The sequence below is a fragment of the Melozone crissalis genome, unplaced genomic scaffold, assembly GCF_028551555.1.
Source record: "Melozone crissalis strain CALT ecotype California unplaced genomic scaffold, PUWL_Pcris_2 ptg000066l_1, whole genome shotgun sequence".
Classification (NCBI taxonomy): Eukaryota; Metazoa; Chordata; class Aves; order Passeriformes; family Passerellidae; genus Melozone; species Melozone crissalis.
The window spans coordinates 1,870,994-1,891,474 of NW_026535844.1; the positions used below are offsets into that span (position 1 = coordinate 1,870,994).

A 20,481-nucleotide genomic window follows, 5' to 3' on the forward strand; every position below is an offset into this window, starting at 1 on the left:
ACATTTGCGGAGCTTTTGACCCTACGTGACCCCAAATAACTCAAATAAACCCAAAACACCTGAAAAAAACCCCAAATATCCCCAAACAATACCTAGAAATCCCCCAAATAACCCCAAACAAATCCAAATAACCCCAAAAGACGAAAATAACCTCCTCGAAGTTAAAGCCAAAAAACCCCAAACGATATCAAGCCCACTGAAAAAAAAAAAACCCATATACACCAACATTAACTCCAAGAACCCCAAATAATTACAAATAAACCCACATAAACCCAAATACTTCCAAACAAACACTAATACTTCCAAAAATACCCAAATAATTCCAAATAACCCCAAATAAACAGAAATAAACCAAGTAAAACCCCAGAGAAACGCCAAATAGTCCATAAATAACCCTAAATAAACCCCAAACAAACCCTAAATAAACCCAAATAAACCTCAAGAAACCCCAGTTCCTCCCCTCCGTTCCACTTGCTGGGCAGAAACTCAGAGCACTCGCCCCGCTCAGCGATTTTCAGCCAATCAGCGCCCGGCCCGACTCTGACTCATCACTTGCCAGCCACAGACCAAGGCCTCTCACTGCGGTAAATACTCAGAGACCGCGCGGGGTAATTTCCAGCCAGTCAGAGCGTGTCTCGCTGATGACTCATCAGTTGCCAGGAGCGGATTTGGTGAGGGGGGGAAGGTGACCCTGGGCATGCGCTGGGGACCCCAAATTAATCCCAAATGGGGTAGGGACCCCAAAACGGAGCAGGAGGGTCCTGGAGCCCCCAAAACCAAACACGGGGGAGGGGATTGGGGGAACGATTGGAAAGGGGAGGGAGAGCGGGGAAAAGAGGGTCGGGACCCCAAAATTGAGCTGGGAAGGGGATGGGACCCCAAAATTAAGGTGGGAGGGGAATGGGACACCAAAATTAGGCTGGGAGAGGTATGGGATCCTAGAACTGATCTGGGAGAGGGATGGGACACCCCAAATTGAGCTGGGACGGGGGTGGGACCCCCAGACAGGATTAAGCCAGGTTTGTTTGTTCCTAGAATATGTAAATGAGTTTATGGATATGCAAAAAGTCTATGAATATGCAACAGGTTGATGTCATGGGAGACAAGGACCAAGGGGCGAAGGTTGTTATGGCCTTCGAGACCCCCCAGTTATTTTCGGGGACACCCCTTAATTATTCTGGCTTGATTACATCTGTCTGTTGCATATTCATAAACCCCCACGCATAACCATAAACTCATTTACCTATTTCAGGAACTATTTGATATGGCCCATCCTTGGGGGCGTCTCCCCATTTCAGGAGCCTCCACTGGAATGGAAAATATATACCCCCTCCCTTTGATTAATAATAATAGTAATACAATAACATACTATTATTATTATTATTATTACTAATAATAATAATAATAATAATAATAATAATAATAATAATAATAATAATTTGAAATTAAGGGGCTCTCAGGAAAAGATATGGGAGTAGAAATAACAGTTCTTAATTAGGAAAAATTAGAAATACAAATGCAGTAGTACAAACAAAAAACCAACAGTGACAGGGTCAGAATCCTCTGGGAGTCCAGTGAAAAAGGTGTATCCTCTTGGAATCCAGTGCGAAAAGGGCTGATCCTCTGGGAAACCAGTGGAAAAGAGCTGATCCTTTGTGAATCCAGTGGGAAAAGCTTGATCCTCTTGGAATCCAGTGGAGTATGAGGCTGATCCTTTGCAATCCTGTGGGAAAAGGGCTGATCCTTTGGGAATCCATTTCTTACCCCTCAAAGGCAGGGGAAAAGCACTGTGGTGGAATATTTACAGGGTATCCCAAGGGTGGAGTTGGAGTTTGGGTCAGGGGAGGAGTTCTCAGCAACATAAGGAGGGCGAGATCAAATTCCTGCCTCTTAGCAACAGCAGCAGTCCACACAGAACCTGTCCCCAAATCCTAAATTCCCTCTAAAACAACTGAGAAATTATGGAACTTCAGATCTATCTATTTGATCAATTTCCTTCATTTAATCCAGTTTTGGGTGTTTTTAAAGGATGAAGGTGAAGCAGAGGCCAAACCAAAAGGCGAAGCAGCCAGGTGTGTTCCCAACACGGATCACAGGGAATGTGAGTGACCAGGGCTGTGCCCAAAGTGCCTCCTCCAGTGGGAGATGGAGCTGGAGCAGTGCACGAAGCTCTGCCCGCACTCGGGGCACTCGCAGGGCTTCCCTTACCGGTGCCTCCGTTGGTGTTGGGTCAAGTGAGAGCTCCTGGAGAAACTCTTCCCACACTGGGGACACTCGTACGGCCTCTCCCCAGTGTGGATGCGCCGGTGCCTGACGAGGTTGGAGTTGTGCTTGAATCCCTTCCCGCAGTCGGGACAGCGGAAGGGCCTCTCCTCTGTGTGAATCTGATAGTGCTCGAGGAGACAGGAGCTGGTCGGAAACCTCTTCCTGCATTTACCACACTCATAGGGCCTCTCCCCTGTGTGCATGCGCCGGTGCTTGCTAAGGGTGGAGTTGTCCTTGAATCCCTTCCCGCAGTCGGGGCATTGGAAGGGCCTCTCCTCTCTGTGAATTCGATAGTGCTGGAGGAGATGGGTGCTGGTCTGAAACCTCTTCCCACACTTGGAACACTTGTAGGGCCTCTCCCCAGTGTGGGTGCACCGGTGGCTGATCAGGTGGGAGCTCCGGCTGAAGCTCTTCCCACACTCCCCACACTCGTAGGGCTTCTCCCCAGTGTGGATCCTCTGGTGCACAATCAGGCTGGAGTTCTCTTTGAAGCTCTTCCCACACTCCCCACACTCGTAGGGCTTCTCCCCAGTGTGGATCCTCTGGTGCCTGATCAGGAGGCTGTTCCACCTGAAGCTCTTCCCACACTCCACGCACGTGTGGGGCTTCTCCCCATCATGGAGCTGCTCATGGAGCACCAGCTCCGAGCTCTGGCTCTGTCTCCGGCCGCCTTCCCGGCCCAGGCTGGCTCTTTCCCCCTCAGATCCCCGCCGGCTGCGTTTGCAGCCCCTCCTCGTGCGGCATCTCCGGGCCTTTTCCTCCCCGTTGGCTTCCTGCGCCGTGGAGCCACTCAAAACAGCCTCTTCCACCAGGTTCTGCCGCGGGCATTTGTCCTCCCTGCTCTCCATGCTCAGCTCCTGCTCTGGGGGAGGAAGGATAAGGACAGGATGGGATTTCCCTCCGTGCCACAGGCAAGGGCAAGGAGATCCCCCAGGGCTGAGCTGCAGCCGGGGCCGTGCTGGGCTGGGAGATGGAGCAGCAGAGAGGGGAAAGGGGCACTGACTTCCTCCTCACCTGCCTCAGTGTCCCGGGGCATCTTCCTCTTCCTCGCAGCCTCCCAGGCCTTGGCAATGGGAAATCCTGGTTTGGGGAAAACAAGGGATGAGCACATTTGTAGGAGTGTCGGGGGGTAGGACGGTTGGAACGGACGGAGACGAGAGAGCTCTGCAGCCAGGACATGGAACTTGCGGTTTATTGCAAAGGGCCTGGGTGCAGGGCCCTGCTGGGAGCTGCCAGGCACAGCTCGGAGCAGGCCCGAGAGAAGAGAGGGATAGAGAGGATGAGAGGGTAATAGAGTAAGAGGAGAAGAGCGTATGAGAGTAAGGGTCCCGTTACAATACAATCAATCTTCTTCTGTGTTGAATATTCTATTTCTCACTAACCAATCTAGTACAAGATACAAATCCTAGAGCATTTACATACAGCCTGTAAAAATCATTACATCACCATACTGTGTTACATTTTAAACCCTAAAAACTCCTCTTTGGACCCCTTCTATTGAGCTAGTAAGGTCTGCTCTGACCCTTGGATGTGTCTGCAAGCAGAGGCAATTGTTTCATCAAAAGGGGATTACCTTCAGTTGGGCCACACCATTGTTTTCCAGTTGTTCACTAAATGAGGAATCTCAGAGCTTGCTTTCATTTTAATCTTCCTTATACTTTTTATGTTCACAAAATCTTTTGCCAGACAATCGTATTTATAAGGCTTTCCTGTTTCATCTTCCCCAACACACACTGAGTTTGAAGGTCCCTCTGCCCAAGTACATCTCTACAAGTCACTGGTCATCAGGGCTCCAGAAAAACCTCCCAAACATCCAAGATTCAGCCCTGAAAAAGCCTCCCAGGAGTTCCCCGTCCCTGGTTCCTCCCCTCTGGTGTTCGGGGGTTCCCCCCTGTCCCAGCAGTTGCGGGTCACGCATGGATTGGGGGTCCCCCTTCTCCTCGGTGCCCGCCCTGCCCAGGCTGCTGGCAGTCCCAGCAATGCCAAAAGCTCCCCCTGCTTCGCTCTCCCCATTTCGGGATCCAGGGGCTGTTTGGGCTACCGGGCTCCCTTCTCCCCTCATTCTCTGCTCTGGGCTGTGAATGAGACGAGGGCTGGTTGTCCCAGACCTGCCAAGTGAGTGCTGGAATCTCCCACGCTGCGTTTCCGATTTTCTGCGGTAAGTGGCCAGGAGAGAGACGAAGTGAATGTTAACAGGAGTGAGAGAATCCCCCGGGGTAACTGGGACGGGGTCTCAGAGAGGGGCTGGACCCCTCGGAGGAAGGGAGCAGAGGAGTTTCCGAGCCCAATCCACTAGGAAACGGGACAAAAGGGGCTCCTAAAACTTCTGCTGCTTTGAGGGATAAGAGAGCCCAATGAAAACCTGCTGGGTTGAGGAATTAACATTCCAAGAGCATCCAGGGTTGAGCAAAATTCTGCCGGATTGAGGATATGCTCAAGAGCATCTGGGGTTGGACAGCACAGCTGGGCTGAGGGATATCCAAGAGCACCAGGACTGGCCAGAAACACCTAAACTTGTAATAGGTGATGTGAAAGTGTAGTATATGGTAGAGATATTTCATGCTATTAATGTATAAAATATTGTAAAATCCACATTATATCTTTTGACCATCCTGGCCAGGAGCAGTGTCATATTCATATACATCTAGTTCCTGGACTTGGTTGAGATAAACATCGGGGTTTTTAATGAAAGAATAGAAGCTTCCAGGGCGATAATCGCTGGCTTCCCCGGGTCACCAGGTCCAGACAAGAGTGATTAACGCCTCGTCAATTACAGCTACCAAGATGATCCACAGCGCCACCCTGATGCATGTGAATGCTGACTTCCCCGGAGTCTACTGACAACATCAGACACCTGGACTGAGTCTTTGTCCACCTCTGCAGAGGTAAAGACATGGTTATGCATGGGAAGAGACACAAAGAACATTCGGTCATCTCTGCCTCGAGCAGAATAAACTGTAAAAGAACTCGCTGTGTCAGGCAGCATTTGTGAACAGGGGGAGACTGACATTCGGAGGTCAGATCCGTGTTCACCCAGCACCAAACCCGGGCTCGACGCTGACCCTTGGCTGTGGTGGTTTTGACAACCGAACTTCATTCGCACAGACTAATAAATCTTTGCTAAATTTTCTTATACGTTTAGCTCTCGATTTGATCATATATAACAAAAGGTACCTTATTGTTGTCTTGCTGTGTGTGAGAGTGAGTCACACACAAAATCAGCCTCAGCTTCTCGGGGGGTGGGAAGGGGGGCTGTGGAAAGAGGAGTGTGTGACCCACAAATAAGCCATTGTTCTCCTGGGCTTGTGGGGGCTGTGGCATAAGGTACAGGTGACCTGCAAACGGGCCATTGTCCCCAGGGCGTGTGAGGGGGCCGTGGCTAAAGAGTGTGAGTGACACACAAATCAGCCTCACAGGTGAACGGCACCCGAGGCAGCAGAGTCAGGGCCCTCCCAGGAGGCCCGGAGATACTGAGACCCAGAGGCCACCCCAAGGTGAGGGTGGGCCACAGGGACCCGCGATTCTCTGTCAACAGGGATCCACTCTGTGTCCTGAGGGTGGGAAAGAATGTGTGGAAGTGAATGAGAAATAAAAGTGAGTGAATGTAGATGAATGAAAATATAGGTAATGTAGATTCTGTATTTTAAGCTTCACTATATCTCCTTTCAGGGAGGTGTATTGTACTGAAAGTAGTGTGAGAAAAAAGATTTTTATTTTTGTGTGTGTAGTTGAAAGAAAAGTGGTATTTAGGTTGTTAGTGAATGTGAAAAACAGAGGCAGAAGATGAATAGATAAGATCTTGAAAAATGAGACAGAAAACCTGTAAGTTGGATACAGGGAAAAAAAAGAAAAAAAATAGAGATACAACTCCTTGCAAAAGGAGAAAATACAGGGTATGCAGTAGTCGATGGGAAAAACATACAAACTATGGAAAAAGGGAAATTAAACTTAAACTAGTAAGCTAAAACTTGTGAATTATATACTTTAAAAAGAGCACTAGAATATTTACCACAAAATAAAGGAACTATACATACTGATTCAAGGTATGCCTTTAGAGTAGTACATACCTGTAAAAAATTTGGAAAGGAAAAAGATGACTTAATTCAAGAAGAAAAGGACTAGTACATGAGGAACTTATTTTAGAGGTTTTAGAGGCATTACAATTAAGTATAAGAGATGGCTATAGTACATATAAGGGAACTCCAAAAGGGAAAGACCCCAGAAAGAGGAGGAAATAATTTGGCAGATCACAAAGCTAAGGATGCAGCAGAAAATGGAGCTGAGTGAGTTATGTTAATATTAACTCCAAACCAGGAAAAACTGGAAATTCCAAAGTTTAGGGAAGCTGAGAAAAAAGAATTAAACAAGACAGGAAGTGAACAAGATAAATCAGGGAAATGGAAACTTCTTGATGGAAGACAATTACTTAATAAAATATGCTTACTAGGAAAATATTAGAAGACAGGCATCAGAAAACCCACTGGGGAACTCAAGCTTTGTGTGATCATTTTTTAAGGAATTATGGGTGCATTGGGATTTTTTGATTTAGGATGTATCCCTAATTTGCCAAAGGATAAATAAAAAGGTGATGAGAAAAACAACATTAGGAGGTCATGAGTTAGTTCATTGGCCATTTCAAAGTATCCAAACAGAAGTTTGGATTTGTTAGGTTCTGGGTTTATTTGTAAAAAAAACCCGTTTAATCTAGAACAGAGAGAATATGCCATATGTTAGACAGGAGATTTTAGGAGAATAAAAATCTTTGAAGTGTCAGAAAGCCCCGAGAAAAAAACAAGAAAAGAACAAGGGGAAATGAAAGGGAGGGGAGCAGGAGGAAAAATCAGAGAGTGGGATCCTCTGCAGGTCTTGCCCCCTCCGTTCGCGGCCCAGGCGCTTGTCCCGGGTCCCGGCTCGCTGCCCGCCTCAGCTCCGCCTGCCCCGGTTTCCATCCCAGATGCGGCCTCACTGCCCAGGGCAGCTCCACCTGCCCCGGCGCTGTCGCTCAATTTGTGTGCCCTGCTCCCACTGCCGGGCCCGCGGTCGCTCTGCCGGCCATGCTGGGGAAGATGGGGGTTGCTCTGTCCTGCCGCCTGCTCCGAGGTCACCGCGCCCACCGCACCCAGGGGGGGTCCCAGCCATCCCATCCCCGGCTGCCCTGCCCGTGCCACCTGCGCTGGGCACCGCCGCTGCTGCCGGGCTCTCCCACCTGCCTTTGCTCTGCCGGCAGCTGCCGGATCAGCCGCCATCAGCCATGTGGGGGCTACCCACGCTCCGCCTCGGGCTCCACGGGAAGATCCCCCTCTGCCGATTCCGGCAGCAGACCCTGCCCACACTCCCACCGAGCCTCGGCGGGATATCCTCCCCTGACCCTGTCCTGCTCTGAGTTACATCCCCTTAGTAACCACAGCTCCGGCTGTTCAGGGAAACTCTCTCTCTCTACAGGAAGCACCTTATCAAAACACTAGGAGCTCAGTTAAAAGACAGCCCTCTCCAAATTCTTTCCCAAAACACGGGAGAAAGGCTAGAGAAGGTAAAAAAGTGAAAGAGTTAGATGAAGGGATTGCTCTATTTCCCTTCAGAGACGTTCCCATGGGAGGGATGCGCTGCCCCGCCCCACGGGAGCCACCAGCGCCCCTGCCGGCCGTGCCCGGAACTGCACCCAAGGGGAAAGCGCCGCAGCCCAAAGGCCGGGACTGGGTCCGGGCTCTTTTTGCTGTCAGTGCCGCAGCTGTTGGTGTTTGTTTGCTTTATTATACACACTAGTAAAGAACTGGTATTCCTATTCGCATTTCTTTGCCTGAGAGCCCCTTGATTTCACTAGTCTAAAAATTAAGAGGGAGGGGGTTTGCATTCTCCATTCCAAGAGAGGCTTTTTCTGCCTTCCCGAGCAGACACCTCTCTTGTAAAGCAAGACAAGCACCCACAGGCACTGAGGGGGGCTGCAGGAGGGGCACAAGAAGGCCCTGCAGCACTTGGGCACAAAGGCACAGCAGGTGAATGCAAGAAGGGAGCAGCAAAAGGCCAAGCTGAAGGCAAAGGGCATGGCACAGTTCCTACAGCCCCTGAGGGATCAACCCCAGGGCCCAAGGGGGCCCCAGCACTCAGGGCATGGGCTCGGGCACAAGCACCTGGCAGAGGCATTGCCCTCCTCACCAGGGGAGAGCCCACCCAAACAGCCCCTGGCAAGGAACCAGGGCTCCAGCTGCAGGGCACAAGGACACTGCAAGCACAGACAGCAGCACCCTCAGACCAGCAAGTCCACCCCTTGATGAACATGTATTGGCAGGGCTGTCACAGCTCCCATCACACCAGGGACCCTCCACACTGCAGCCCTTGAGAACATTCAGGGTGGGTCTGCACTGAGAGGAGGCATTTCCTGATGGACACAGGGGCCTCTCAATCCACTCTATATCTTAGACCTAAGGGGGGGAAAATGCTAAAAATATGTTTCATTAGTGAGGGGATAAGTGGGAAAGAGGTATGGTTTTATTCAATCACTGTTAGTTGATCCGGGAGATGGGTTTGAAATGCGTGAATTTTTATTTGCTCCTAATTGTTATCATGATTTACTGGGAAGGGATTTGATCACTAAACTCCTAACACAAATTAATATTATAAAAAGGGATACAGAGGCCGGTTCTGTTGTATCTCTGTGTCAAATGTCTGACAAGGCCCACGCTGAAGTGAATCCAGAAGTGTGGGCAGCCCCAGGGAAAGAGGGAAAATTAGATATGGAGCCTCACCAAAGTACTCTGAAGCAACCAGGACAAGTGGCATCTAAAAGCAACACCCTGTTCCAGGGGAGGGAAGGAAAGGGAATCAGACACAGCGCAGGTCACCGCCCCATGCTCAGCTCAACCCGCGCAGCTGCGAGTGCTTGTGAGAGCCTGGCACTGAAATGCCCTGAGCAGGAAGGCTTCAACATCTTCTGCTGACTCCATGGCACCTAACAGGGGGGCAAAAGCAATTCTCACTGCTTCAGCAACCACTGGAGCAGATATCAAGGCACATTCTCCCACAGCAAGCTGGGCTGGCACAGAGCCTGCCCTGGCACTTTGCTGCTGCCAACACCCAGCCAGGACATCGGCTCCTGCCTAAGGAGTGCCAAGCAGCACCACTGGTGGCCAAGGGGCCCATGCCAAGTGTCCCCGAGGCCAGAAACAGCCGCCAGCACAGCTCAACACGGGGGGACCCCTCAGCCTGGCCTCAAGGGCTCTGAAGCCCCGCAGATTTGCACTTCCCGCCTGCAGCAGGACGATGGGAGGCCGCCCCTGAGCCTGCCCTGAAGGCAACGCAGCAGCAGCCAGGGCTCCACAGCGGGCCAAGCCCCTGCGCCTGCCCACAGATCCTCGCCTGGAATCCTCTGCAATCCTGGCCACCCTCCTCTGCCATCTCCAGCCACTGGGGCCAAGCCTTGCTGCCACTGCTGCAGCTTCAGCGCTGCCTGGGCCTGCACTGCCACAGCTGCTGGGGAACACCACGGCACAATTCCACTCTGGGGCTCACTGACACCCACACACTGGGCTGCCTGCCATTGCACTGCTGAAAAATGTACCGATTTCGGTACATTTCAATCTTATTTCTCTGCTCAGGCTTGGTTTGTCTTTGCCTTGGGTAAAGGAATTCTAAAGCTTTTATTTAAGGGATGTTATGGCACTGAATCGAGATGAGTTTAACATCCCAACAGACTGGGTATACCCAGCAGCAAACACAACCAACAGCTACCCCAGACACTGCCCCCGGCAGAGCTGGAGACATCTGGGCTGGAAAAGGCTGAGAAGGAAATCCAGGAGTGTGGAGACCGAATTCACACATCAGAGGGGAAGAAATCCGGGTCCAACAGGAAACCAAATACTAAAAACTTACACAACTTTGAAGCAATGAACATTAAAGCAGTGGATTTAGATTGGTTCAGACTACATAAAGTTTAGGAAAAATCGAGTAAAACTCACATGGCATGGAATGATTTTCTCTGCACAGCTGGGCCATTTGTGAAAGAAATTATTTCTTTTGCACATCCTGGCCAGAACCAAGGAATGCTTTGACTCTCTAACACTAAAGAGATTCTTGGAGAGTTTTTGTTTTCCCGGCGGTTTCAGTGACAAAATTACAACATGAGAAAAATTTTTCATAATATTCCCACTTTATATTGTCAGGTAGGTTTGGGACAGAAGTGTGAGAATCAAGTTTTGGTCTGGATTTTTCCGACGTTCTCCTTTATGTTGCATTTTGCAAAATCCAAGAGATTTAACTGTAATACTTTGAACATAAATAGTTAATACTTTTTTTTAAAAAAGCAGATTCTGGGGGGGCCACATGTGACTCACCAGATGGCTGCCCTGGAAGAGAAGCTTCATTCCAGGCAGCCTGCAGAGCAGCTTTAGAAATGTAAATGACCACTGCTGGGCAAAGTGTGGACAATGTACCTGGGTCCCTTGCCTGGGGCAGGAATTGGGCTGATTCCCTCTGCCCCGAACCCCAAGCTCTGCCTGATGGCACTGATGGAATTTGCACAGCTCGAGGAAGAGCCCAGGGTGAGTGAAGTGAAAATTTTCCAGGATAGAAATCCATTTTAATTTAAGTGAAATGTACATTTTTGAGTTGAGTCTGTAGTTAGAAACCATAGTTATTTAGCTAGACTGCAAGGTCTAAGCTCAGTGGAGTTACTTCAGCGAAGGACAGAGATAAAGGGGGGCGAGACAGAAGATGATAGAAGGAGACAGAGACTGCTGTAAGGGCAAGTCAACCTGACCTCGGAATTTTTTCTGATACAAAGGAACTAGTGGTAAATGTCACACGAAATCCATAAAAATGAATATGTATGGACCTATTGTGAAACTGTATGCGTATGTATTTAAGAGAGAGATAAAAAGAGACTTGAAGTTCTCAGAGGTAAGCATGCCTTTTTTTCGAAGAGAGCAATCTCCGCATGCATCCAGCGCTGTAATAAACATACCAATTTCACAACTTTGACAAAGTTGTAGAGTTTTCTTCTTTTCTCCGCAAAACATTATGGCGAGCCAAGGCAGGAGTTCTCTGTCCCTGCAGGGGTGGGGGGATAGACAGACCTCCAAGGCGCTCCCTAAGATTTTTTTCCTGGTGGGGCTCCGCTTGTCTCGACTTGCTTTCTGCGAGGACAGACAAGGACTTGCTGGCCTGCGGAGGAAGATATGGTACGTACTGAGGGGCCCCCGGGGGAAAAGAGAGCTAGGGAGTAAATCACTCAGAGACGTCTAGGTGTAGCTGGTGGAGCAGCTGGATTAGAGACAGGGGTTCATTGTTCTGATACAGCAGCCGCTAGCGACCCTGGGGGTGGGTCGAGTGGACCTCTATGTGTGTATATGTGTGTAGTGTCCGGACACTGTATTGGGGGTTCATTGTCTGATAGAGCAGCCACTAGCGACCCTGGGGGTGGGTCGAATGAATCTCTATATGCATGTGTGTGTCAAACACTGTGTCACTGTATGGTTAATGCATTGTGTGGTCAGTGCACTGTGTTTCGATTCGTGCAAGTGTATAAGTGTATGGTGTATAAAAGAGAGTAGATCTACAGTGCCCTACAGTGCGGGGGAGTGAGTACCACCCGTGTTTGAAGTAGCCGAGTGAGGCCTGAGGCGCCGGCTGCAGCAGGCTGTGGGGGCAGGGAGAGAAGTGCGCCACGGAGAGGTGGATGGAGAAACGTCAGTGACGGTATTTATTGTGTTTAAATGTAGTGATTTGTGTAGATTTGGTACATTTTAACCGTGACTATGAGCTCAGAGAGTTTCTTTGCCCTGAATGTTTGGACTTGATCTCTGGACTGTGTGCTGTTATTTTGATTTGTGTCCAGGGAAAATGATGTGAGTAAATGCTGAGTTATGGTATGCTATGTTGTGTTGAGAAAAGTGGGCACTTTGAGAGATATGCCCTTTCCCAGTGATTTTGTGTGGTGATTTTCTTCCACTGCATTGTGGTAATTTGATTCTCGGATTGTATAGTGGCGTTTGTGGAGATTTTCAGATTTTGTTTGCAACAAGAGTAGCATTTTACACAGAAGAACTATGGTATGATGATTTATGTTTTACTATAGTAAAGCAAATTAAAGGAATTCCAAGAATTCTCCCCTCACAGCAATTCAAGCCCTGGCTCTAGTGAATTTGAGATAAAGGGGGGGGTGCGTGTGTCTGTGTCTGTGGGCGTATCAGAGTTTCTGCTGTGACAAGCACAGCCTTTTTGCAAGGCAGTAAAACGAGTGTAAGTAGACACAGTGCTTAATTAGATTGTGCAAGAAGAGAACTAGAAAGGACTGATATTTTGTAAAACGGAGTTTAGATAGAAGAGATGAATGAGTTTATGAGACTTGAGCTGGTACTATAGTAAGTCTGGACTGGGAACAGCCTGCTGTAGGGATTTAGAGTTCTCTGTAAAAAACAGAATAGCCTGCCTCTGCGGGCAATTCCTTCGGTGCAGCAAGAGGCTGGCACACTGCATTAGTATTATTGCAGTGCGGTGTTTGTGAGAAACGCTGGTATTGCTGTTCTAATAAGGGTCAGGGCACATGCCCCGAGTGTAAATTAAAGGTTTCTGATCAAGCTGATTCAGAACCCAAGATCTTAAATCTCGTGTGTGGGAAATCACATCTGATACCTGCCACCTGGAGCTGTGTGTGTGTGTGTGTAGGAGGAAGACTGAGAAACTACTGTGAAGCTTTGTAAAGAGAAGATTGGGTGGAAGCAAGATAGGGCAAGGAGAAAGAGATAATGAGAACTGACCAGAGCAAAGAGGTTGCTCAACTAGCCCCTTTTAGGAGAGGCTCACTGGGAGAAGGCTGCCAGTAGGAGCAGCTCAGAAAATAAGAAGATTTATAATACTTCATTGCAGTTAATACTGTTTTAAAATAGGAAGGTAAATGGGATGGGGTTTTGTATGCTGATATGTCTTTTTGTTTTAAGAAATCACCCAGAATGGCAAAGAGACTGTGAGATCAGACTGCCTTCTGGTCTTGGCCCTTGAAAAGGAAAACAAGGCAAAGAGAAAGCAAATCAAATGTGTTGTTCAGCATGCAGCATAAGATATCAACATATGAAGTCAAACAAAGATTATCATGCTGAAATGCAAAGTGATTACAGTTCACAAAATGAGTACATATGATTTGTAAAGGCTCCTCCTAAGGTAAGGGAGGAAGGATAAAGGTGACCTCCCCAAAATGGAAGAAGGCTTAGGCTCCAAAAGTATACCCACTCGAACCCATCCCCCTCCTGGCAGTTCAATTTCATCCAGAACTAGGATGTAACAGGCTCCTCTGCAAGAGGCAGTGAGATCAGAAGAAAGAAAAGGGTAGAATTTTAGTCAACACAAGGGCCATATATTCAGTTTTAAATAAAGCTTTAGTACTTGTGGAGAATGTTTAGGTTGTAGTGTGGGGAACAACTGGCCAGTCTGAGAAGGCATGCTTTTGCATACCCTTAAAGTAACATGTGTACTATGTGTACTTAGAAGCTTTTGTACAATTCGCTCAATTCGCTAAACATTCTCAAATGAGAAAGGTTACTCTGGAGGCAAATGATATAAAAATGTTAGGCTTAACATTAACAGCCATTGAAATTAAGGAAGGCATTAGTAAAGAGATACTAGAATAAGTAAATAAGTGTTTTTGAGGGTATGGGCCTCTGCTGTACCAGGGAGGGTGAAAAATGCCCCCACATAGTAATCAAGCTTAAGGAAAGAACACAACCAGTGAGAATTGAGTAGTACCCTCAAAAGGAAAATAGAGAAGGAATTAGCCCAATAATTGATAGTACTGGATTGAGGGCTGTCAATAAGATAACACAGAATTTATACCCTGTGGTAGCAAATCCATATACTTTACTAACTTGTTTAACACCTGAGCTAACCTGGTTCACTGTTTTAGGCCTAAGAGATGCCTTCTTTTGCCTCCCTATCCACAAAGCCAGACAGAAAATTTTTGCATTGAAAGACAGCTCACATAGTCCATGTGCCTGAAGGCTTCAAAATTCCCCACTCTGACTGGAGAACAACTTGCAAAGACCCAGAGTCCTGAGAAGCTCCACAAGAGGAAAGGAGGCTGTTGCAGTACGTGGATGATCTTCTAGTAGCCACTCGGACGAGAGAAGCCTGCACGGTAAGCCTTTTGAATTTCCTAGGACTCCAAGGATGCAGAGTCTCAAAGAAAAAGGCACAGGTAGTGAAACAGAAGGTAATCTACCTGGGGTAAGAAGTGAGTGCTGAGCAGCAGACTTTAAGGCAGGGAAGCCCTATGCCAAACCCCAAAACCCCAGACAACAAAGGAACTCCGAACCTTCTTAGGCATGGCAGGGTGGTGCCGGCTGTGGGTTTATAGTTATGCACTGCTCGTCAGACCCCTCTATGCTCTTATTGCCGATGGAAACAGAGATCTCTAGTGGACAAAAGGAGCCACACGGGCCTTTCACCAGCTAGAGAGTGTCCTTATGTCAGCTCCAGCCTTGAGACTTCCAGATGTAAGTAAACCATTCTTTCTATTTTCCCATGCAAGTAATTGCCCTGGGAATACTGGCTCAGGACTTGGGTCCATACCAAAGGACAGTTGCTTACTTCTCTAAGCAACCAGATGCAACAGCCAAAGGATGGCCAGGTTGCCTCAGAGGTGTAGCAGCAGTTGTGCTGAATATTCAAGAAGCACCCAAGTCTACCCTAGGACAAAAATGACTGTGCTAGTGTCCCACACATTGTCCATAGTACTGGAAGTAAAGGGTGGCCACAGGCTTTCACCAGAGAGGTTTCTGAAACACCAGGCCATCATAGTAGAGCAAGATGATGTAGAGATAGTGGTGACTAATATTGTCAACCCAGCTTCTATTCTCAGGGGAATCAAGGAGAAGCAGTACACCATGACTGCCTGGAGACCATTGAAGCTACCTACTCCTGCTGCCCAGACTTAAAGGACACTCCTTTGGACGATGCAAAGACCTGGCTCACTGACGGGAGCAGCTACATTGCCAGTGGAAAGCGACATGCAAAGTACACAGTGACTACCTGCAGAGCGATAATAGAGTCTGGACCCTTACCAACAGGTACCTCTGCACAGAAGGCTGAGAAAAATGCATTGACCCATGCCTTAGAAACAGCAAAAGGCATTCAGAGTCGTGCATGCGCATGGAGCCATCTGGAAGGAGAGGGGACTGCTGACCTCACAAGGGAAGAAGAGACAAACCGGCTCCTGGAAGCAGTTCAGCTACCTGAAAAAGCATATTAAGGCACACCAGAGCTTAAAATTGGAGGAAAGAAATGAGCTGGTGGATGGAGAGGCAAAGAAAGCAGCAAAGGGTGAGGTAATTATGGACAGATTTTCCTCGAAGGTAAGCCATAATACAATAATACTAATCAAAACAGACATACAACTACAAGGGGTGTGTCACCCTGGTTTTTAGGATTTTCTATGCCTTCAGATGTTGACATTCTTGTAGTGAACTTTCTCACACACTTTCTGTAAATAACTCATTGTTTTGCATTCCTTGATGGAGGAGGAGAGAGTTGATGGACTGTTGGTTTAACCAGTGTCATTGGAGAGGTGTCACTGTCACCCTCCAGTCCACTGTCACTTTTGTAAAACTATAAATATTGGAGTCAGAAAATAAACTTCCCTTTTTTCCTTCACCTTGAGAACGGTGGTGTGCTTGTGTTCTTTCGTGTCCTACAGCGACATCTGGTGACCGCCCAAGTGCTCCTCACCACCTTTACTGCAATCAAGATAAAGGAACAAAGCACTTAGATCCATCATTCCCGAGTGAAGAAGGCTCCTGAGGGACTTTAGAAAGTAACAATGGGTAGCAACAAACTGAAATTAAAACTTTCTCGAGAAAATAAATAGAGTGTGAGTAAAATGATAAGCACAGTGTAATAATCCCCCACAGAACAGAACGACTTGTCGTTGAAATAGATAATCAAGTAGGTGTAGCTTAGAGAGTTGTGTCATTTATGATTATTGCTGTAACCACAGCTAATGCAGCACCACTTCCATATCATGTGACTAGTATGTAAGTGCCAAGGGAAAGCCTATGATTTTAACTCCTAATAGTCTCTGGGTTAAATGCTAAAAATTACAAATGCATCTGTGTAAAAAGAAGAAATGGTTGGGGATGTAAATATGTGTTTGTCCAAGACAGATTCCATGAATCTCATCAAGAATTCTAAATACCGTGACAAATGCTTAACTAGCTGCTCTGAGTTTAGACTTAGATACAAAGCGACATATTTCTCACTTTGAAATGCATCCCATTAACCAGACAACCTCACCTGTGTATACAAGACAAGGTTGTATCTGCCTCAGAACAGCATGCCCCACTATAATAGTAGATGAGATCACAGTGAAGGAAACTCAATTTAACTTGTGCATTTATAACTTTGTCAAAATCAAAGGATGTGCTTTTTCCTATCAGGCAACTGTCGTATCATACCAACAAAGAAAGGCGAATTTGATCACTGTCCAAGAAATATTGCCTGTGCCCATAGGGATGAACTTAACTTTGGTTACCCAATTGTTAAAACATTATGAATTAAAGAAAATTGTTTAAAAAGTTAAAGATAAAAGGAAAAGAACTTTGATTACAATCCACCATGACACAGAGACTATACGGAAAGTATTTAAAAGATTGAAAAAAGGCCCATCCTATCATTAGTGGGATGTGCTTTGTGAGCAGTCTCCAATGGCAACTGACTTACTCAATACCTTCGTTCATCCAATTATTGTTTTGCTTTTCTTAGTTAGTATAAGTTTGATTTAGTCTATTACAGTACTTATTTAGAATTAGAGACTGTTGCAGCAAGTAGCGGATTTAACTTCAATACTGAGAACATATGGTACGGTTTTAAGAAACACCACATAAGTTGGCTAGACAAAGAAGAATCTATATGTTAGTGAAAGAATTTACCAACCTTAAAGAAGGAGTAGGGATTGAATTATGATTTAAAAAATTTAAGATTTTAGCTGAAGGTTAGAAACCAGTTCATATTGAAGTCAATACACCAATGTTAGGTTAATGATTATGAGATGCTTAAGTTAAAGCTAATTGTTATATTATGAGCTCATTTGTAGAAGGAAGAGGAGCAAGTGAACCAATATAGGAACATATTGAAACCAGCAGAACAATGCCCAGCACCTGGACTCTGTGTCAATCCATCACGAAGCAGGGGGCCTTGGATTGTGCCAGAGGGTCACAGAGACCTGACCAAGACTTTCCTGACTTCATCCCTGGGACCACTGACCCAATTTGAGACCACTGACCCAATTCAAGAGAAGAATTGCGCACACGTGAAGGACTACTAACCTCATTTTAATACAAAGCGGGGATGGGAGGTGCTGGGGTTATGCATATATATTATTTTGGGAAATAAATAGAAGGCAAAAATCCTTGTGTGGTGCAGTCACGCATTTCAAGAATGACCCCTTCCAGGCCACCCACCAGTGTAATAAACATACATACATACAACTTTCTAACTTTAACTAGTTAGAGAGTCTTTGTCCTTGATTTTCAGTTTTAATGATTAAGTGGCAATGCTGTAGACCCAAAACTGACTACATCTGGGACTGCACAAAAGATTATGTGCATACAAAATAATAAGAAAGACCACTTGGAAGAAGCAAAAATTATTTATGAAAAATAAAAGCAAATAATGGAGGATAGAAAAAAAAATACTGCTCAAGCCAAATTATTTGTAAAAAGGGAAGAGGAAAGATTATTATAGGTGCTTTTATATTGTTATATTAAGAGGAATCTTATATGTACAATGTTAAAATAACTTTGCTTTTATTTCTGCTGTTAATAAAAATTTAGACCTAGTAGTAGTGGTAGCTGGTCTAGTCAGGAGTGAACTGTTTGGTCGGGATAACATCCAGTGACTGCCGTCTGAAGAAAGTGTGGACCAAGGCCCAGACTGGAAGTGGTCAAGAGAGGGAACCAAAACCACAGCCAAGAAACACACATGCTCTGAAAAGGCAGAGCTGAGGAGGAGCCATGCTAAACAGTTCCTGAAATGTGTAAACTAGATGATGGATATGCAAAAGAGTCTATGAATATGCAACAGGCTGATGTAATAGAAATGGTATAAAAAGGGTGTTTCCCAAACTAGCAGGGGTGTTCTTGGCTTAGTACTAAGATGCACTGAGCCGTAATTTTTGTTTTACTGTCTCTGACTCCTACTGTCCTTTATTGAAGTTTTAAATTTTAACAGGAAAGTGAACCGTGTTTTTCACAAGGGAATATGGAACCTTAACATGTATCGGTCCCTGGTTGCCAACTGCTGGTCGTAGTGGGGATTGTAAAACCGGTTCTTTTCTCATTTTTTAGCTTGTACGTTTCACTATGGGGCTACACTCTTTGATGGCTTTTCTCACGATCTTTCCCCTCCTTCGCTTGCTCAAGGCTGCAGTGAGTTCATCAATTTCACCTTCCCCGGAGCTGCCGGAGCAGGAGCTCTCTGGTTCGGCTGACCCTGTTGTACCATATAATCTATTTTGCCGACCCCCGATCCTAGGGAGCCCCACGCGGGATTTGCTGCGTCTTTTAACCCGGGCTGCGCGTCCGCCCGCACCGGTGACGTCATCCTCCGAAGCCGCTCCCCGGCGTTCACGGTTGCCATGGAAACTGACAGGGCTGGGAGCGGAGAGACCCCGCCCCATGGGAGGTTCCCTCTCCGCCCTCCCGGCACAAGGCTCCGCCCTCGGCTCCTCCTCTCGGGGCGGTGCCGTGGGCGGTGCCCGCCATCCATCCCCTCCCCTCTCCCGGCACAAGGCTCTGCCCCGGCTCCTCCTCCTGGCCCGGGGTCGGCGCCATCCCCGCCTGCCCGGGCTCGCCTTTCTCCTCCTTCCCCGGCTGGGCCCCGTCTGAGCTGCGCCTCCCCCGCCCCCCGATCGTGTCGGCGCTGGCGGCGGCAGCGGCGGGGGGGGGGTGGCGGCGGGGGGTGCGCGCCTTGGCCCGGACCCGACCGACCCCACCCTCAGGGCGGGAGCGACTCGATCTGAGCCTTTTTCCTCACTTGTTTTACTTTTGTTTGCCAATATTGGCTCTTTTTTTCCTTTTCTCCGCTTTTCCCTTTCAGACTAAGGGATGCTCTTCCTTTTGCTTTGCTGCGGGACTCCCCTGACATGCTGGCACCATAAAGAGCCTCGCATACTCCAGCTCACCTGAGCACCCTGAGTATTTATCCTCGCGTCTACGGCAAATCAAACTTGATAATCATCTCTTATCCCAACTACCAAACTCGGGCCTCGTCTGATTGTCCTCTAGCTCCTCTATACCGCGGCCAGATCTTTTCTGAGTCCAATAAGTTTGCATTTGAAAAACAAGGCTCCCCCCGGTAAGGGCTCCCCAGTTTCTCAGTGCTAATCCTACAGGACTGTCTCTCGGGATATTATCACTACAGCACTCGCAGCAGAATATACACACGGAATTTTAACAGTTCTGAGCAGAAATTAAAAGAACCAACGAGAGAGAGAAAGAGCGAGATTCCGATCGCGGCGCTCCGGAGCGGCGGGGCGGGAACGATCCCTGCGCCAGCACTGCCGGCCTCAGGCCAAGCCCAGCCCCGCAATCCAAGCCCGCTGCTCACAGCGCCCGCCCTCCCCGGCCCGGGGCACAGCGAGCCCCGCACCCGCTGCGCTCCGGAGCACAAAACGCCCCTTCCCACCGCGCTCACCCGATAAACACAGCGCCCCTGCAGCCGCTCACGCCTCTCTCGCTCCTCCCGAGCTTCTCGGCCTCCCGCACCCTCTGCCCCGCACCTGGGCCCCGCCAGTGCCGCGGGCTGGAGGCAGCAGCTGCACCTTCCTCTGCCTCTGCTCCAGCCCTGCCCAGGTGCCTCGGCTCCCTTCGTGCTCGCCACAAACTGAGGCTTTCACAAGGCTGACCTAGAACAGAGGCCAGACACGGTTACACAATGAAGCAGGCATTTGTTAAAAGGCCTCCATGGATACACCTTGGGCAGAACAAGAGCCCAGCCAGGGCTACGCCCAAGATGGACCAAAATGGCCACAAAATGGTTGGCCGGTCACGAGGTCTGTCACTTTTATAAGTTCTGCTCCATTTGCATATTGGAGTTATTTGTCCAATTATGTCTTTAGACGATGAAGTCCCATCCTTCTTGTTTTTCTCTCTTCAGTGCCCGTTGTTTATGCTTTTGGGCCTGAAGTTTGGATTATTTGTCCTTGGGTTCCCAGCTAGAGCAGGAATTGTTTTGTCT

The 20,481-nt window shown here is 47.9% G+C and overlaps 1 pseudogene; it reads right to left on the reverse strand.

Moving 5' to 3' along the window:
• The window catches only part of LOC128945551 (uncharacterized), a 1,882,792-nt pseudogene that overhangs the window by 1,270,069 nt on the left and 592,242 nt on the right, over positions 1–20,481 (reverse strand).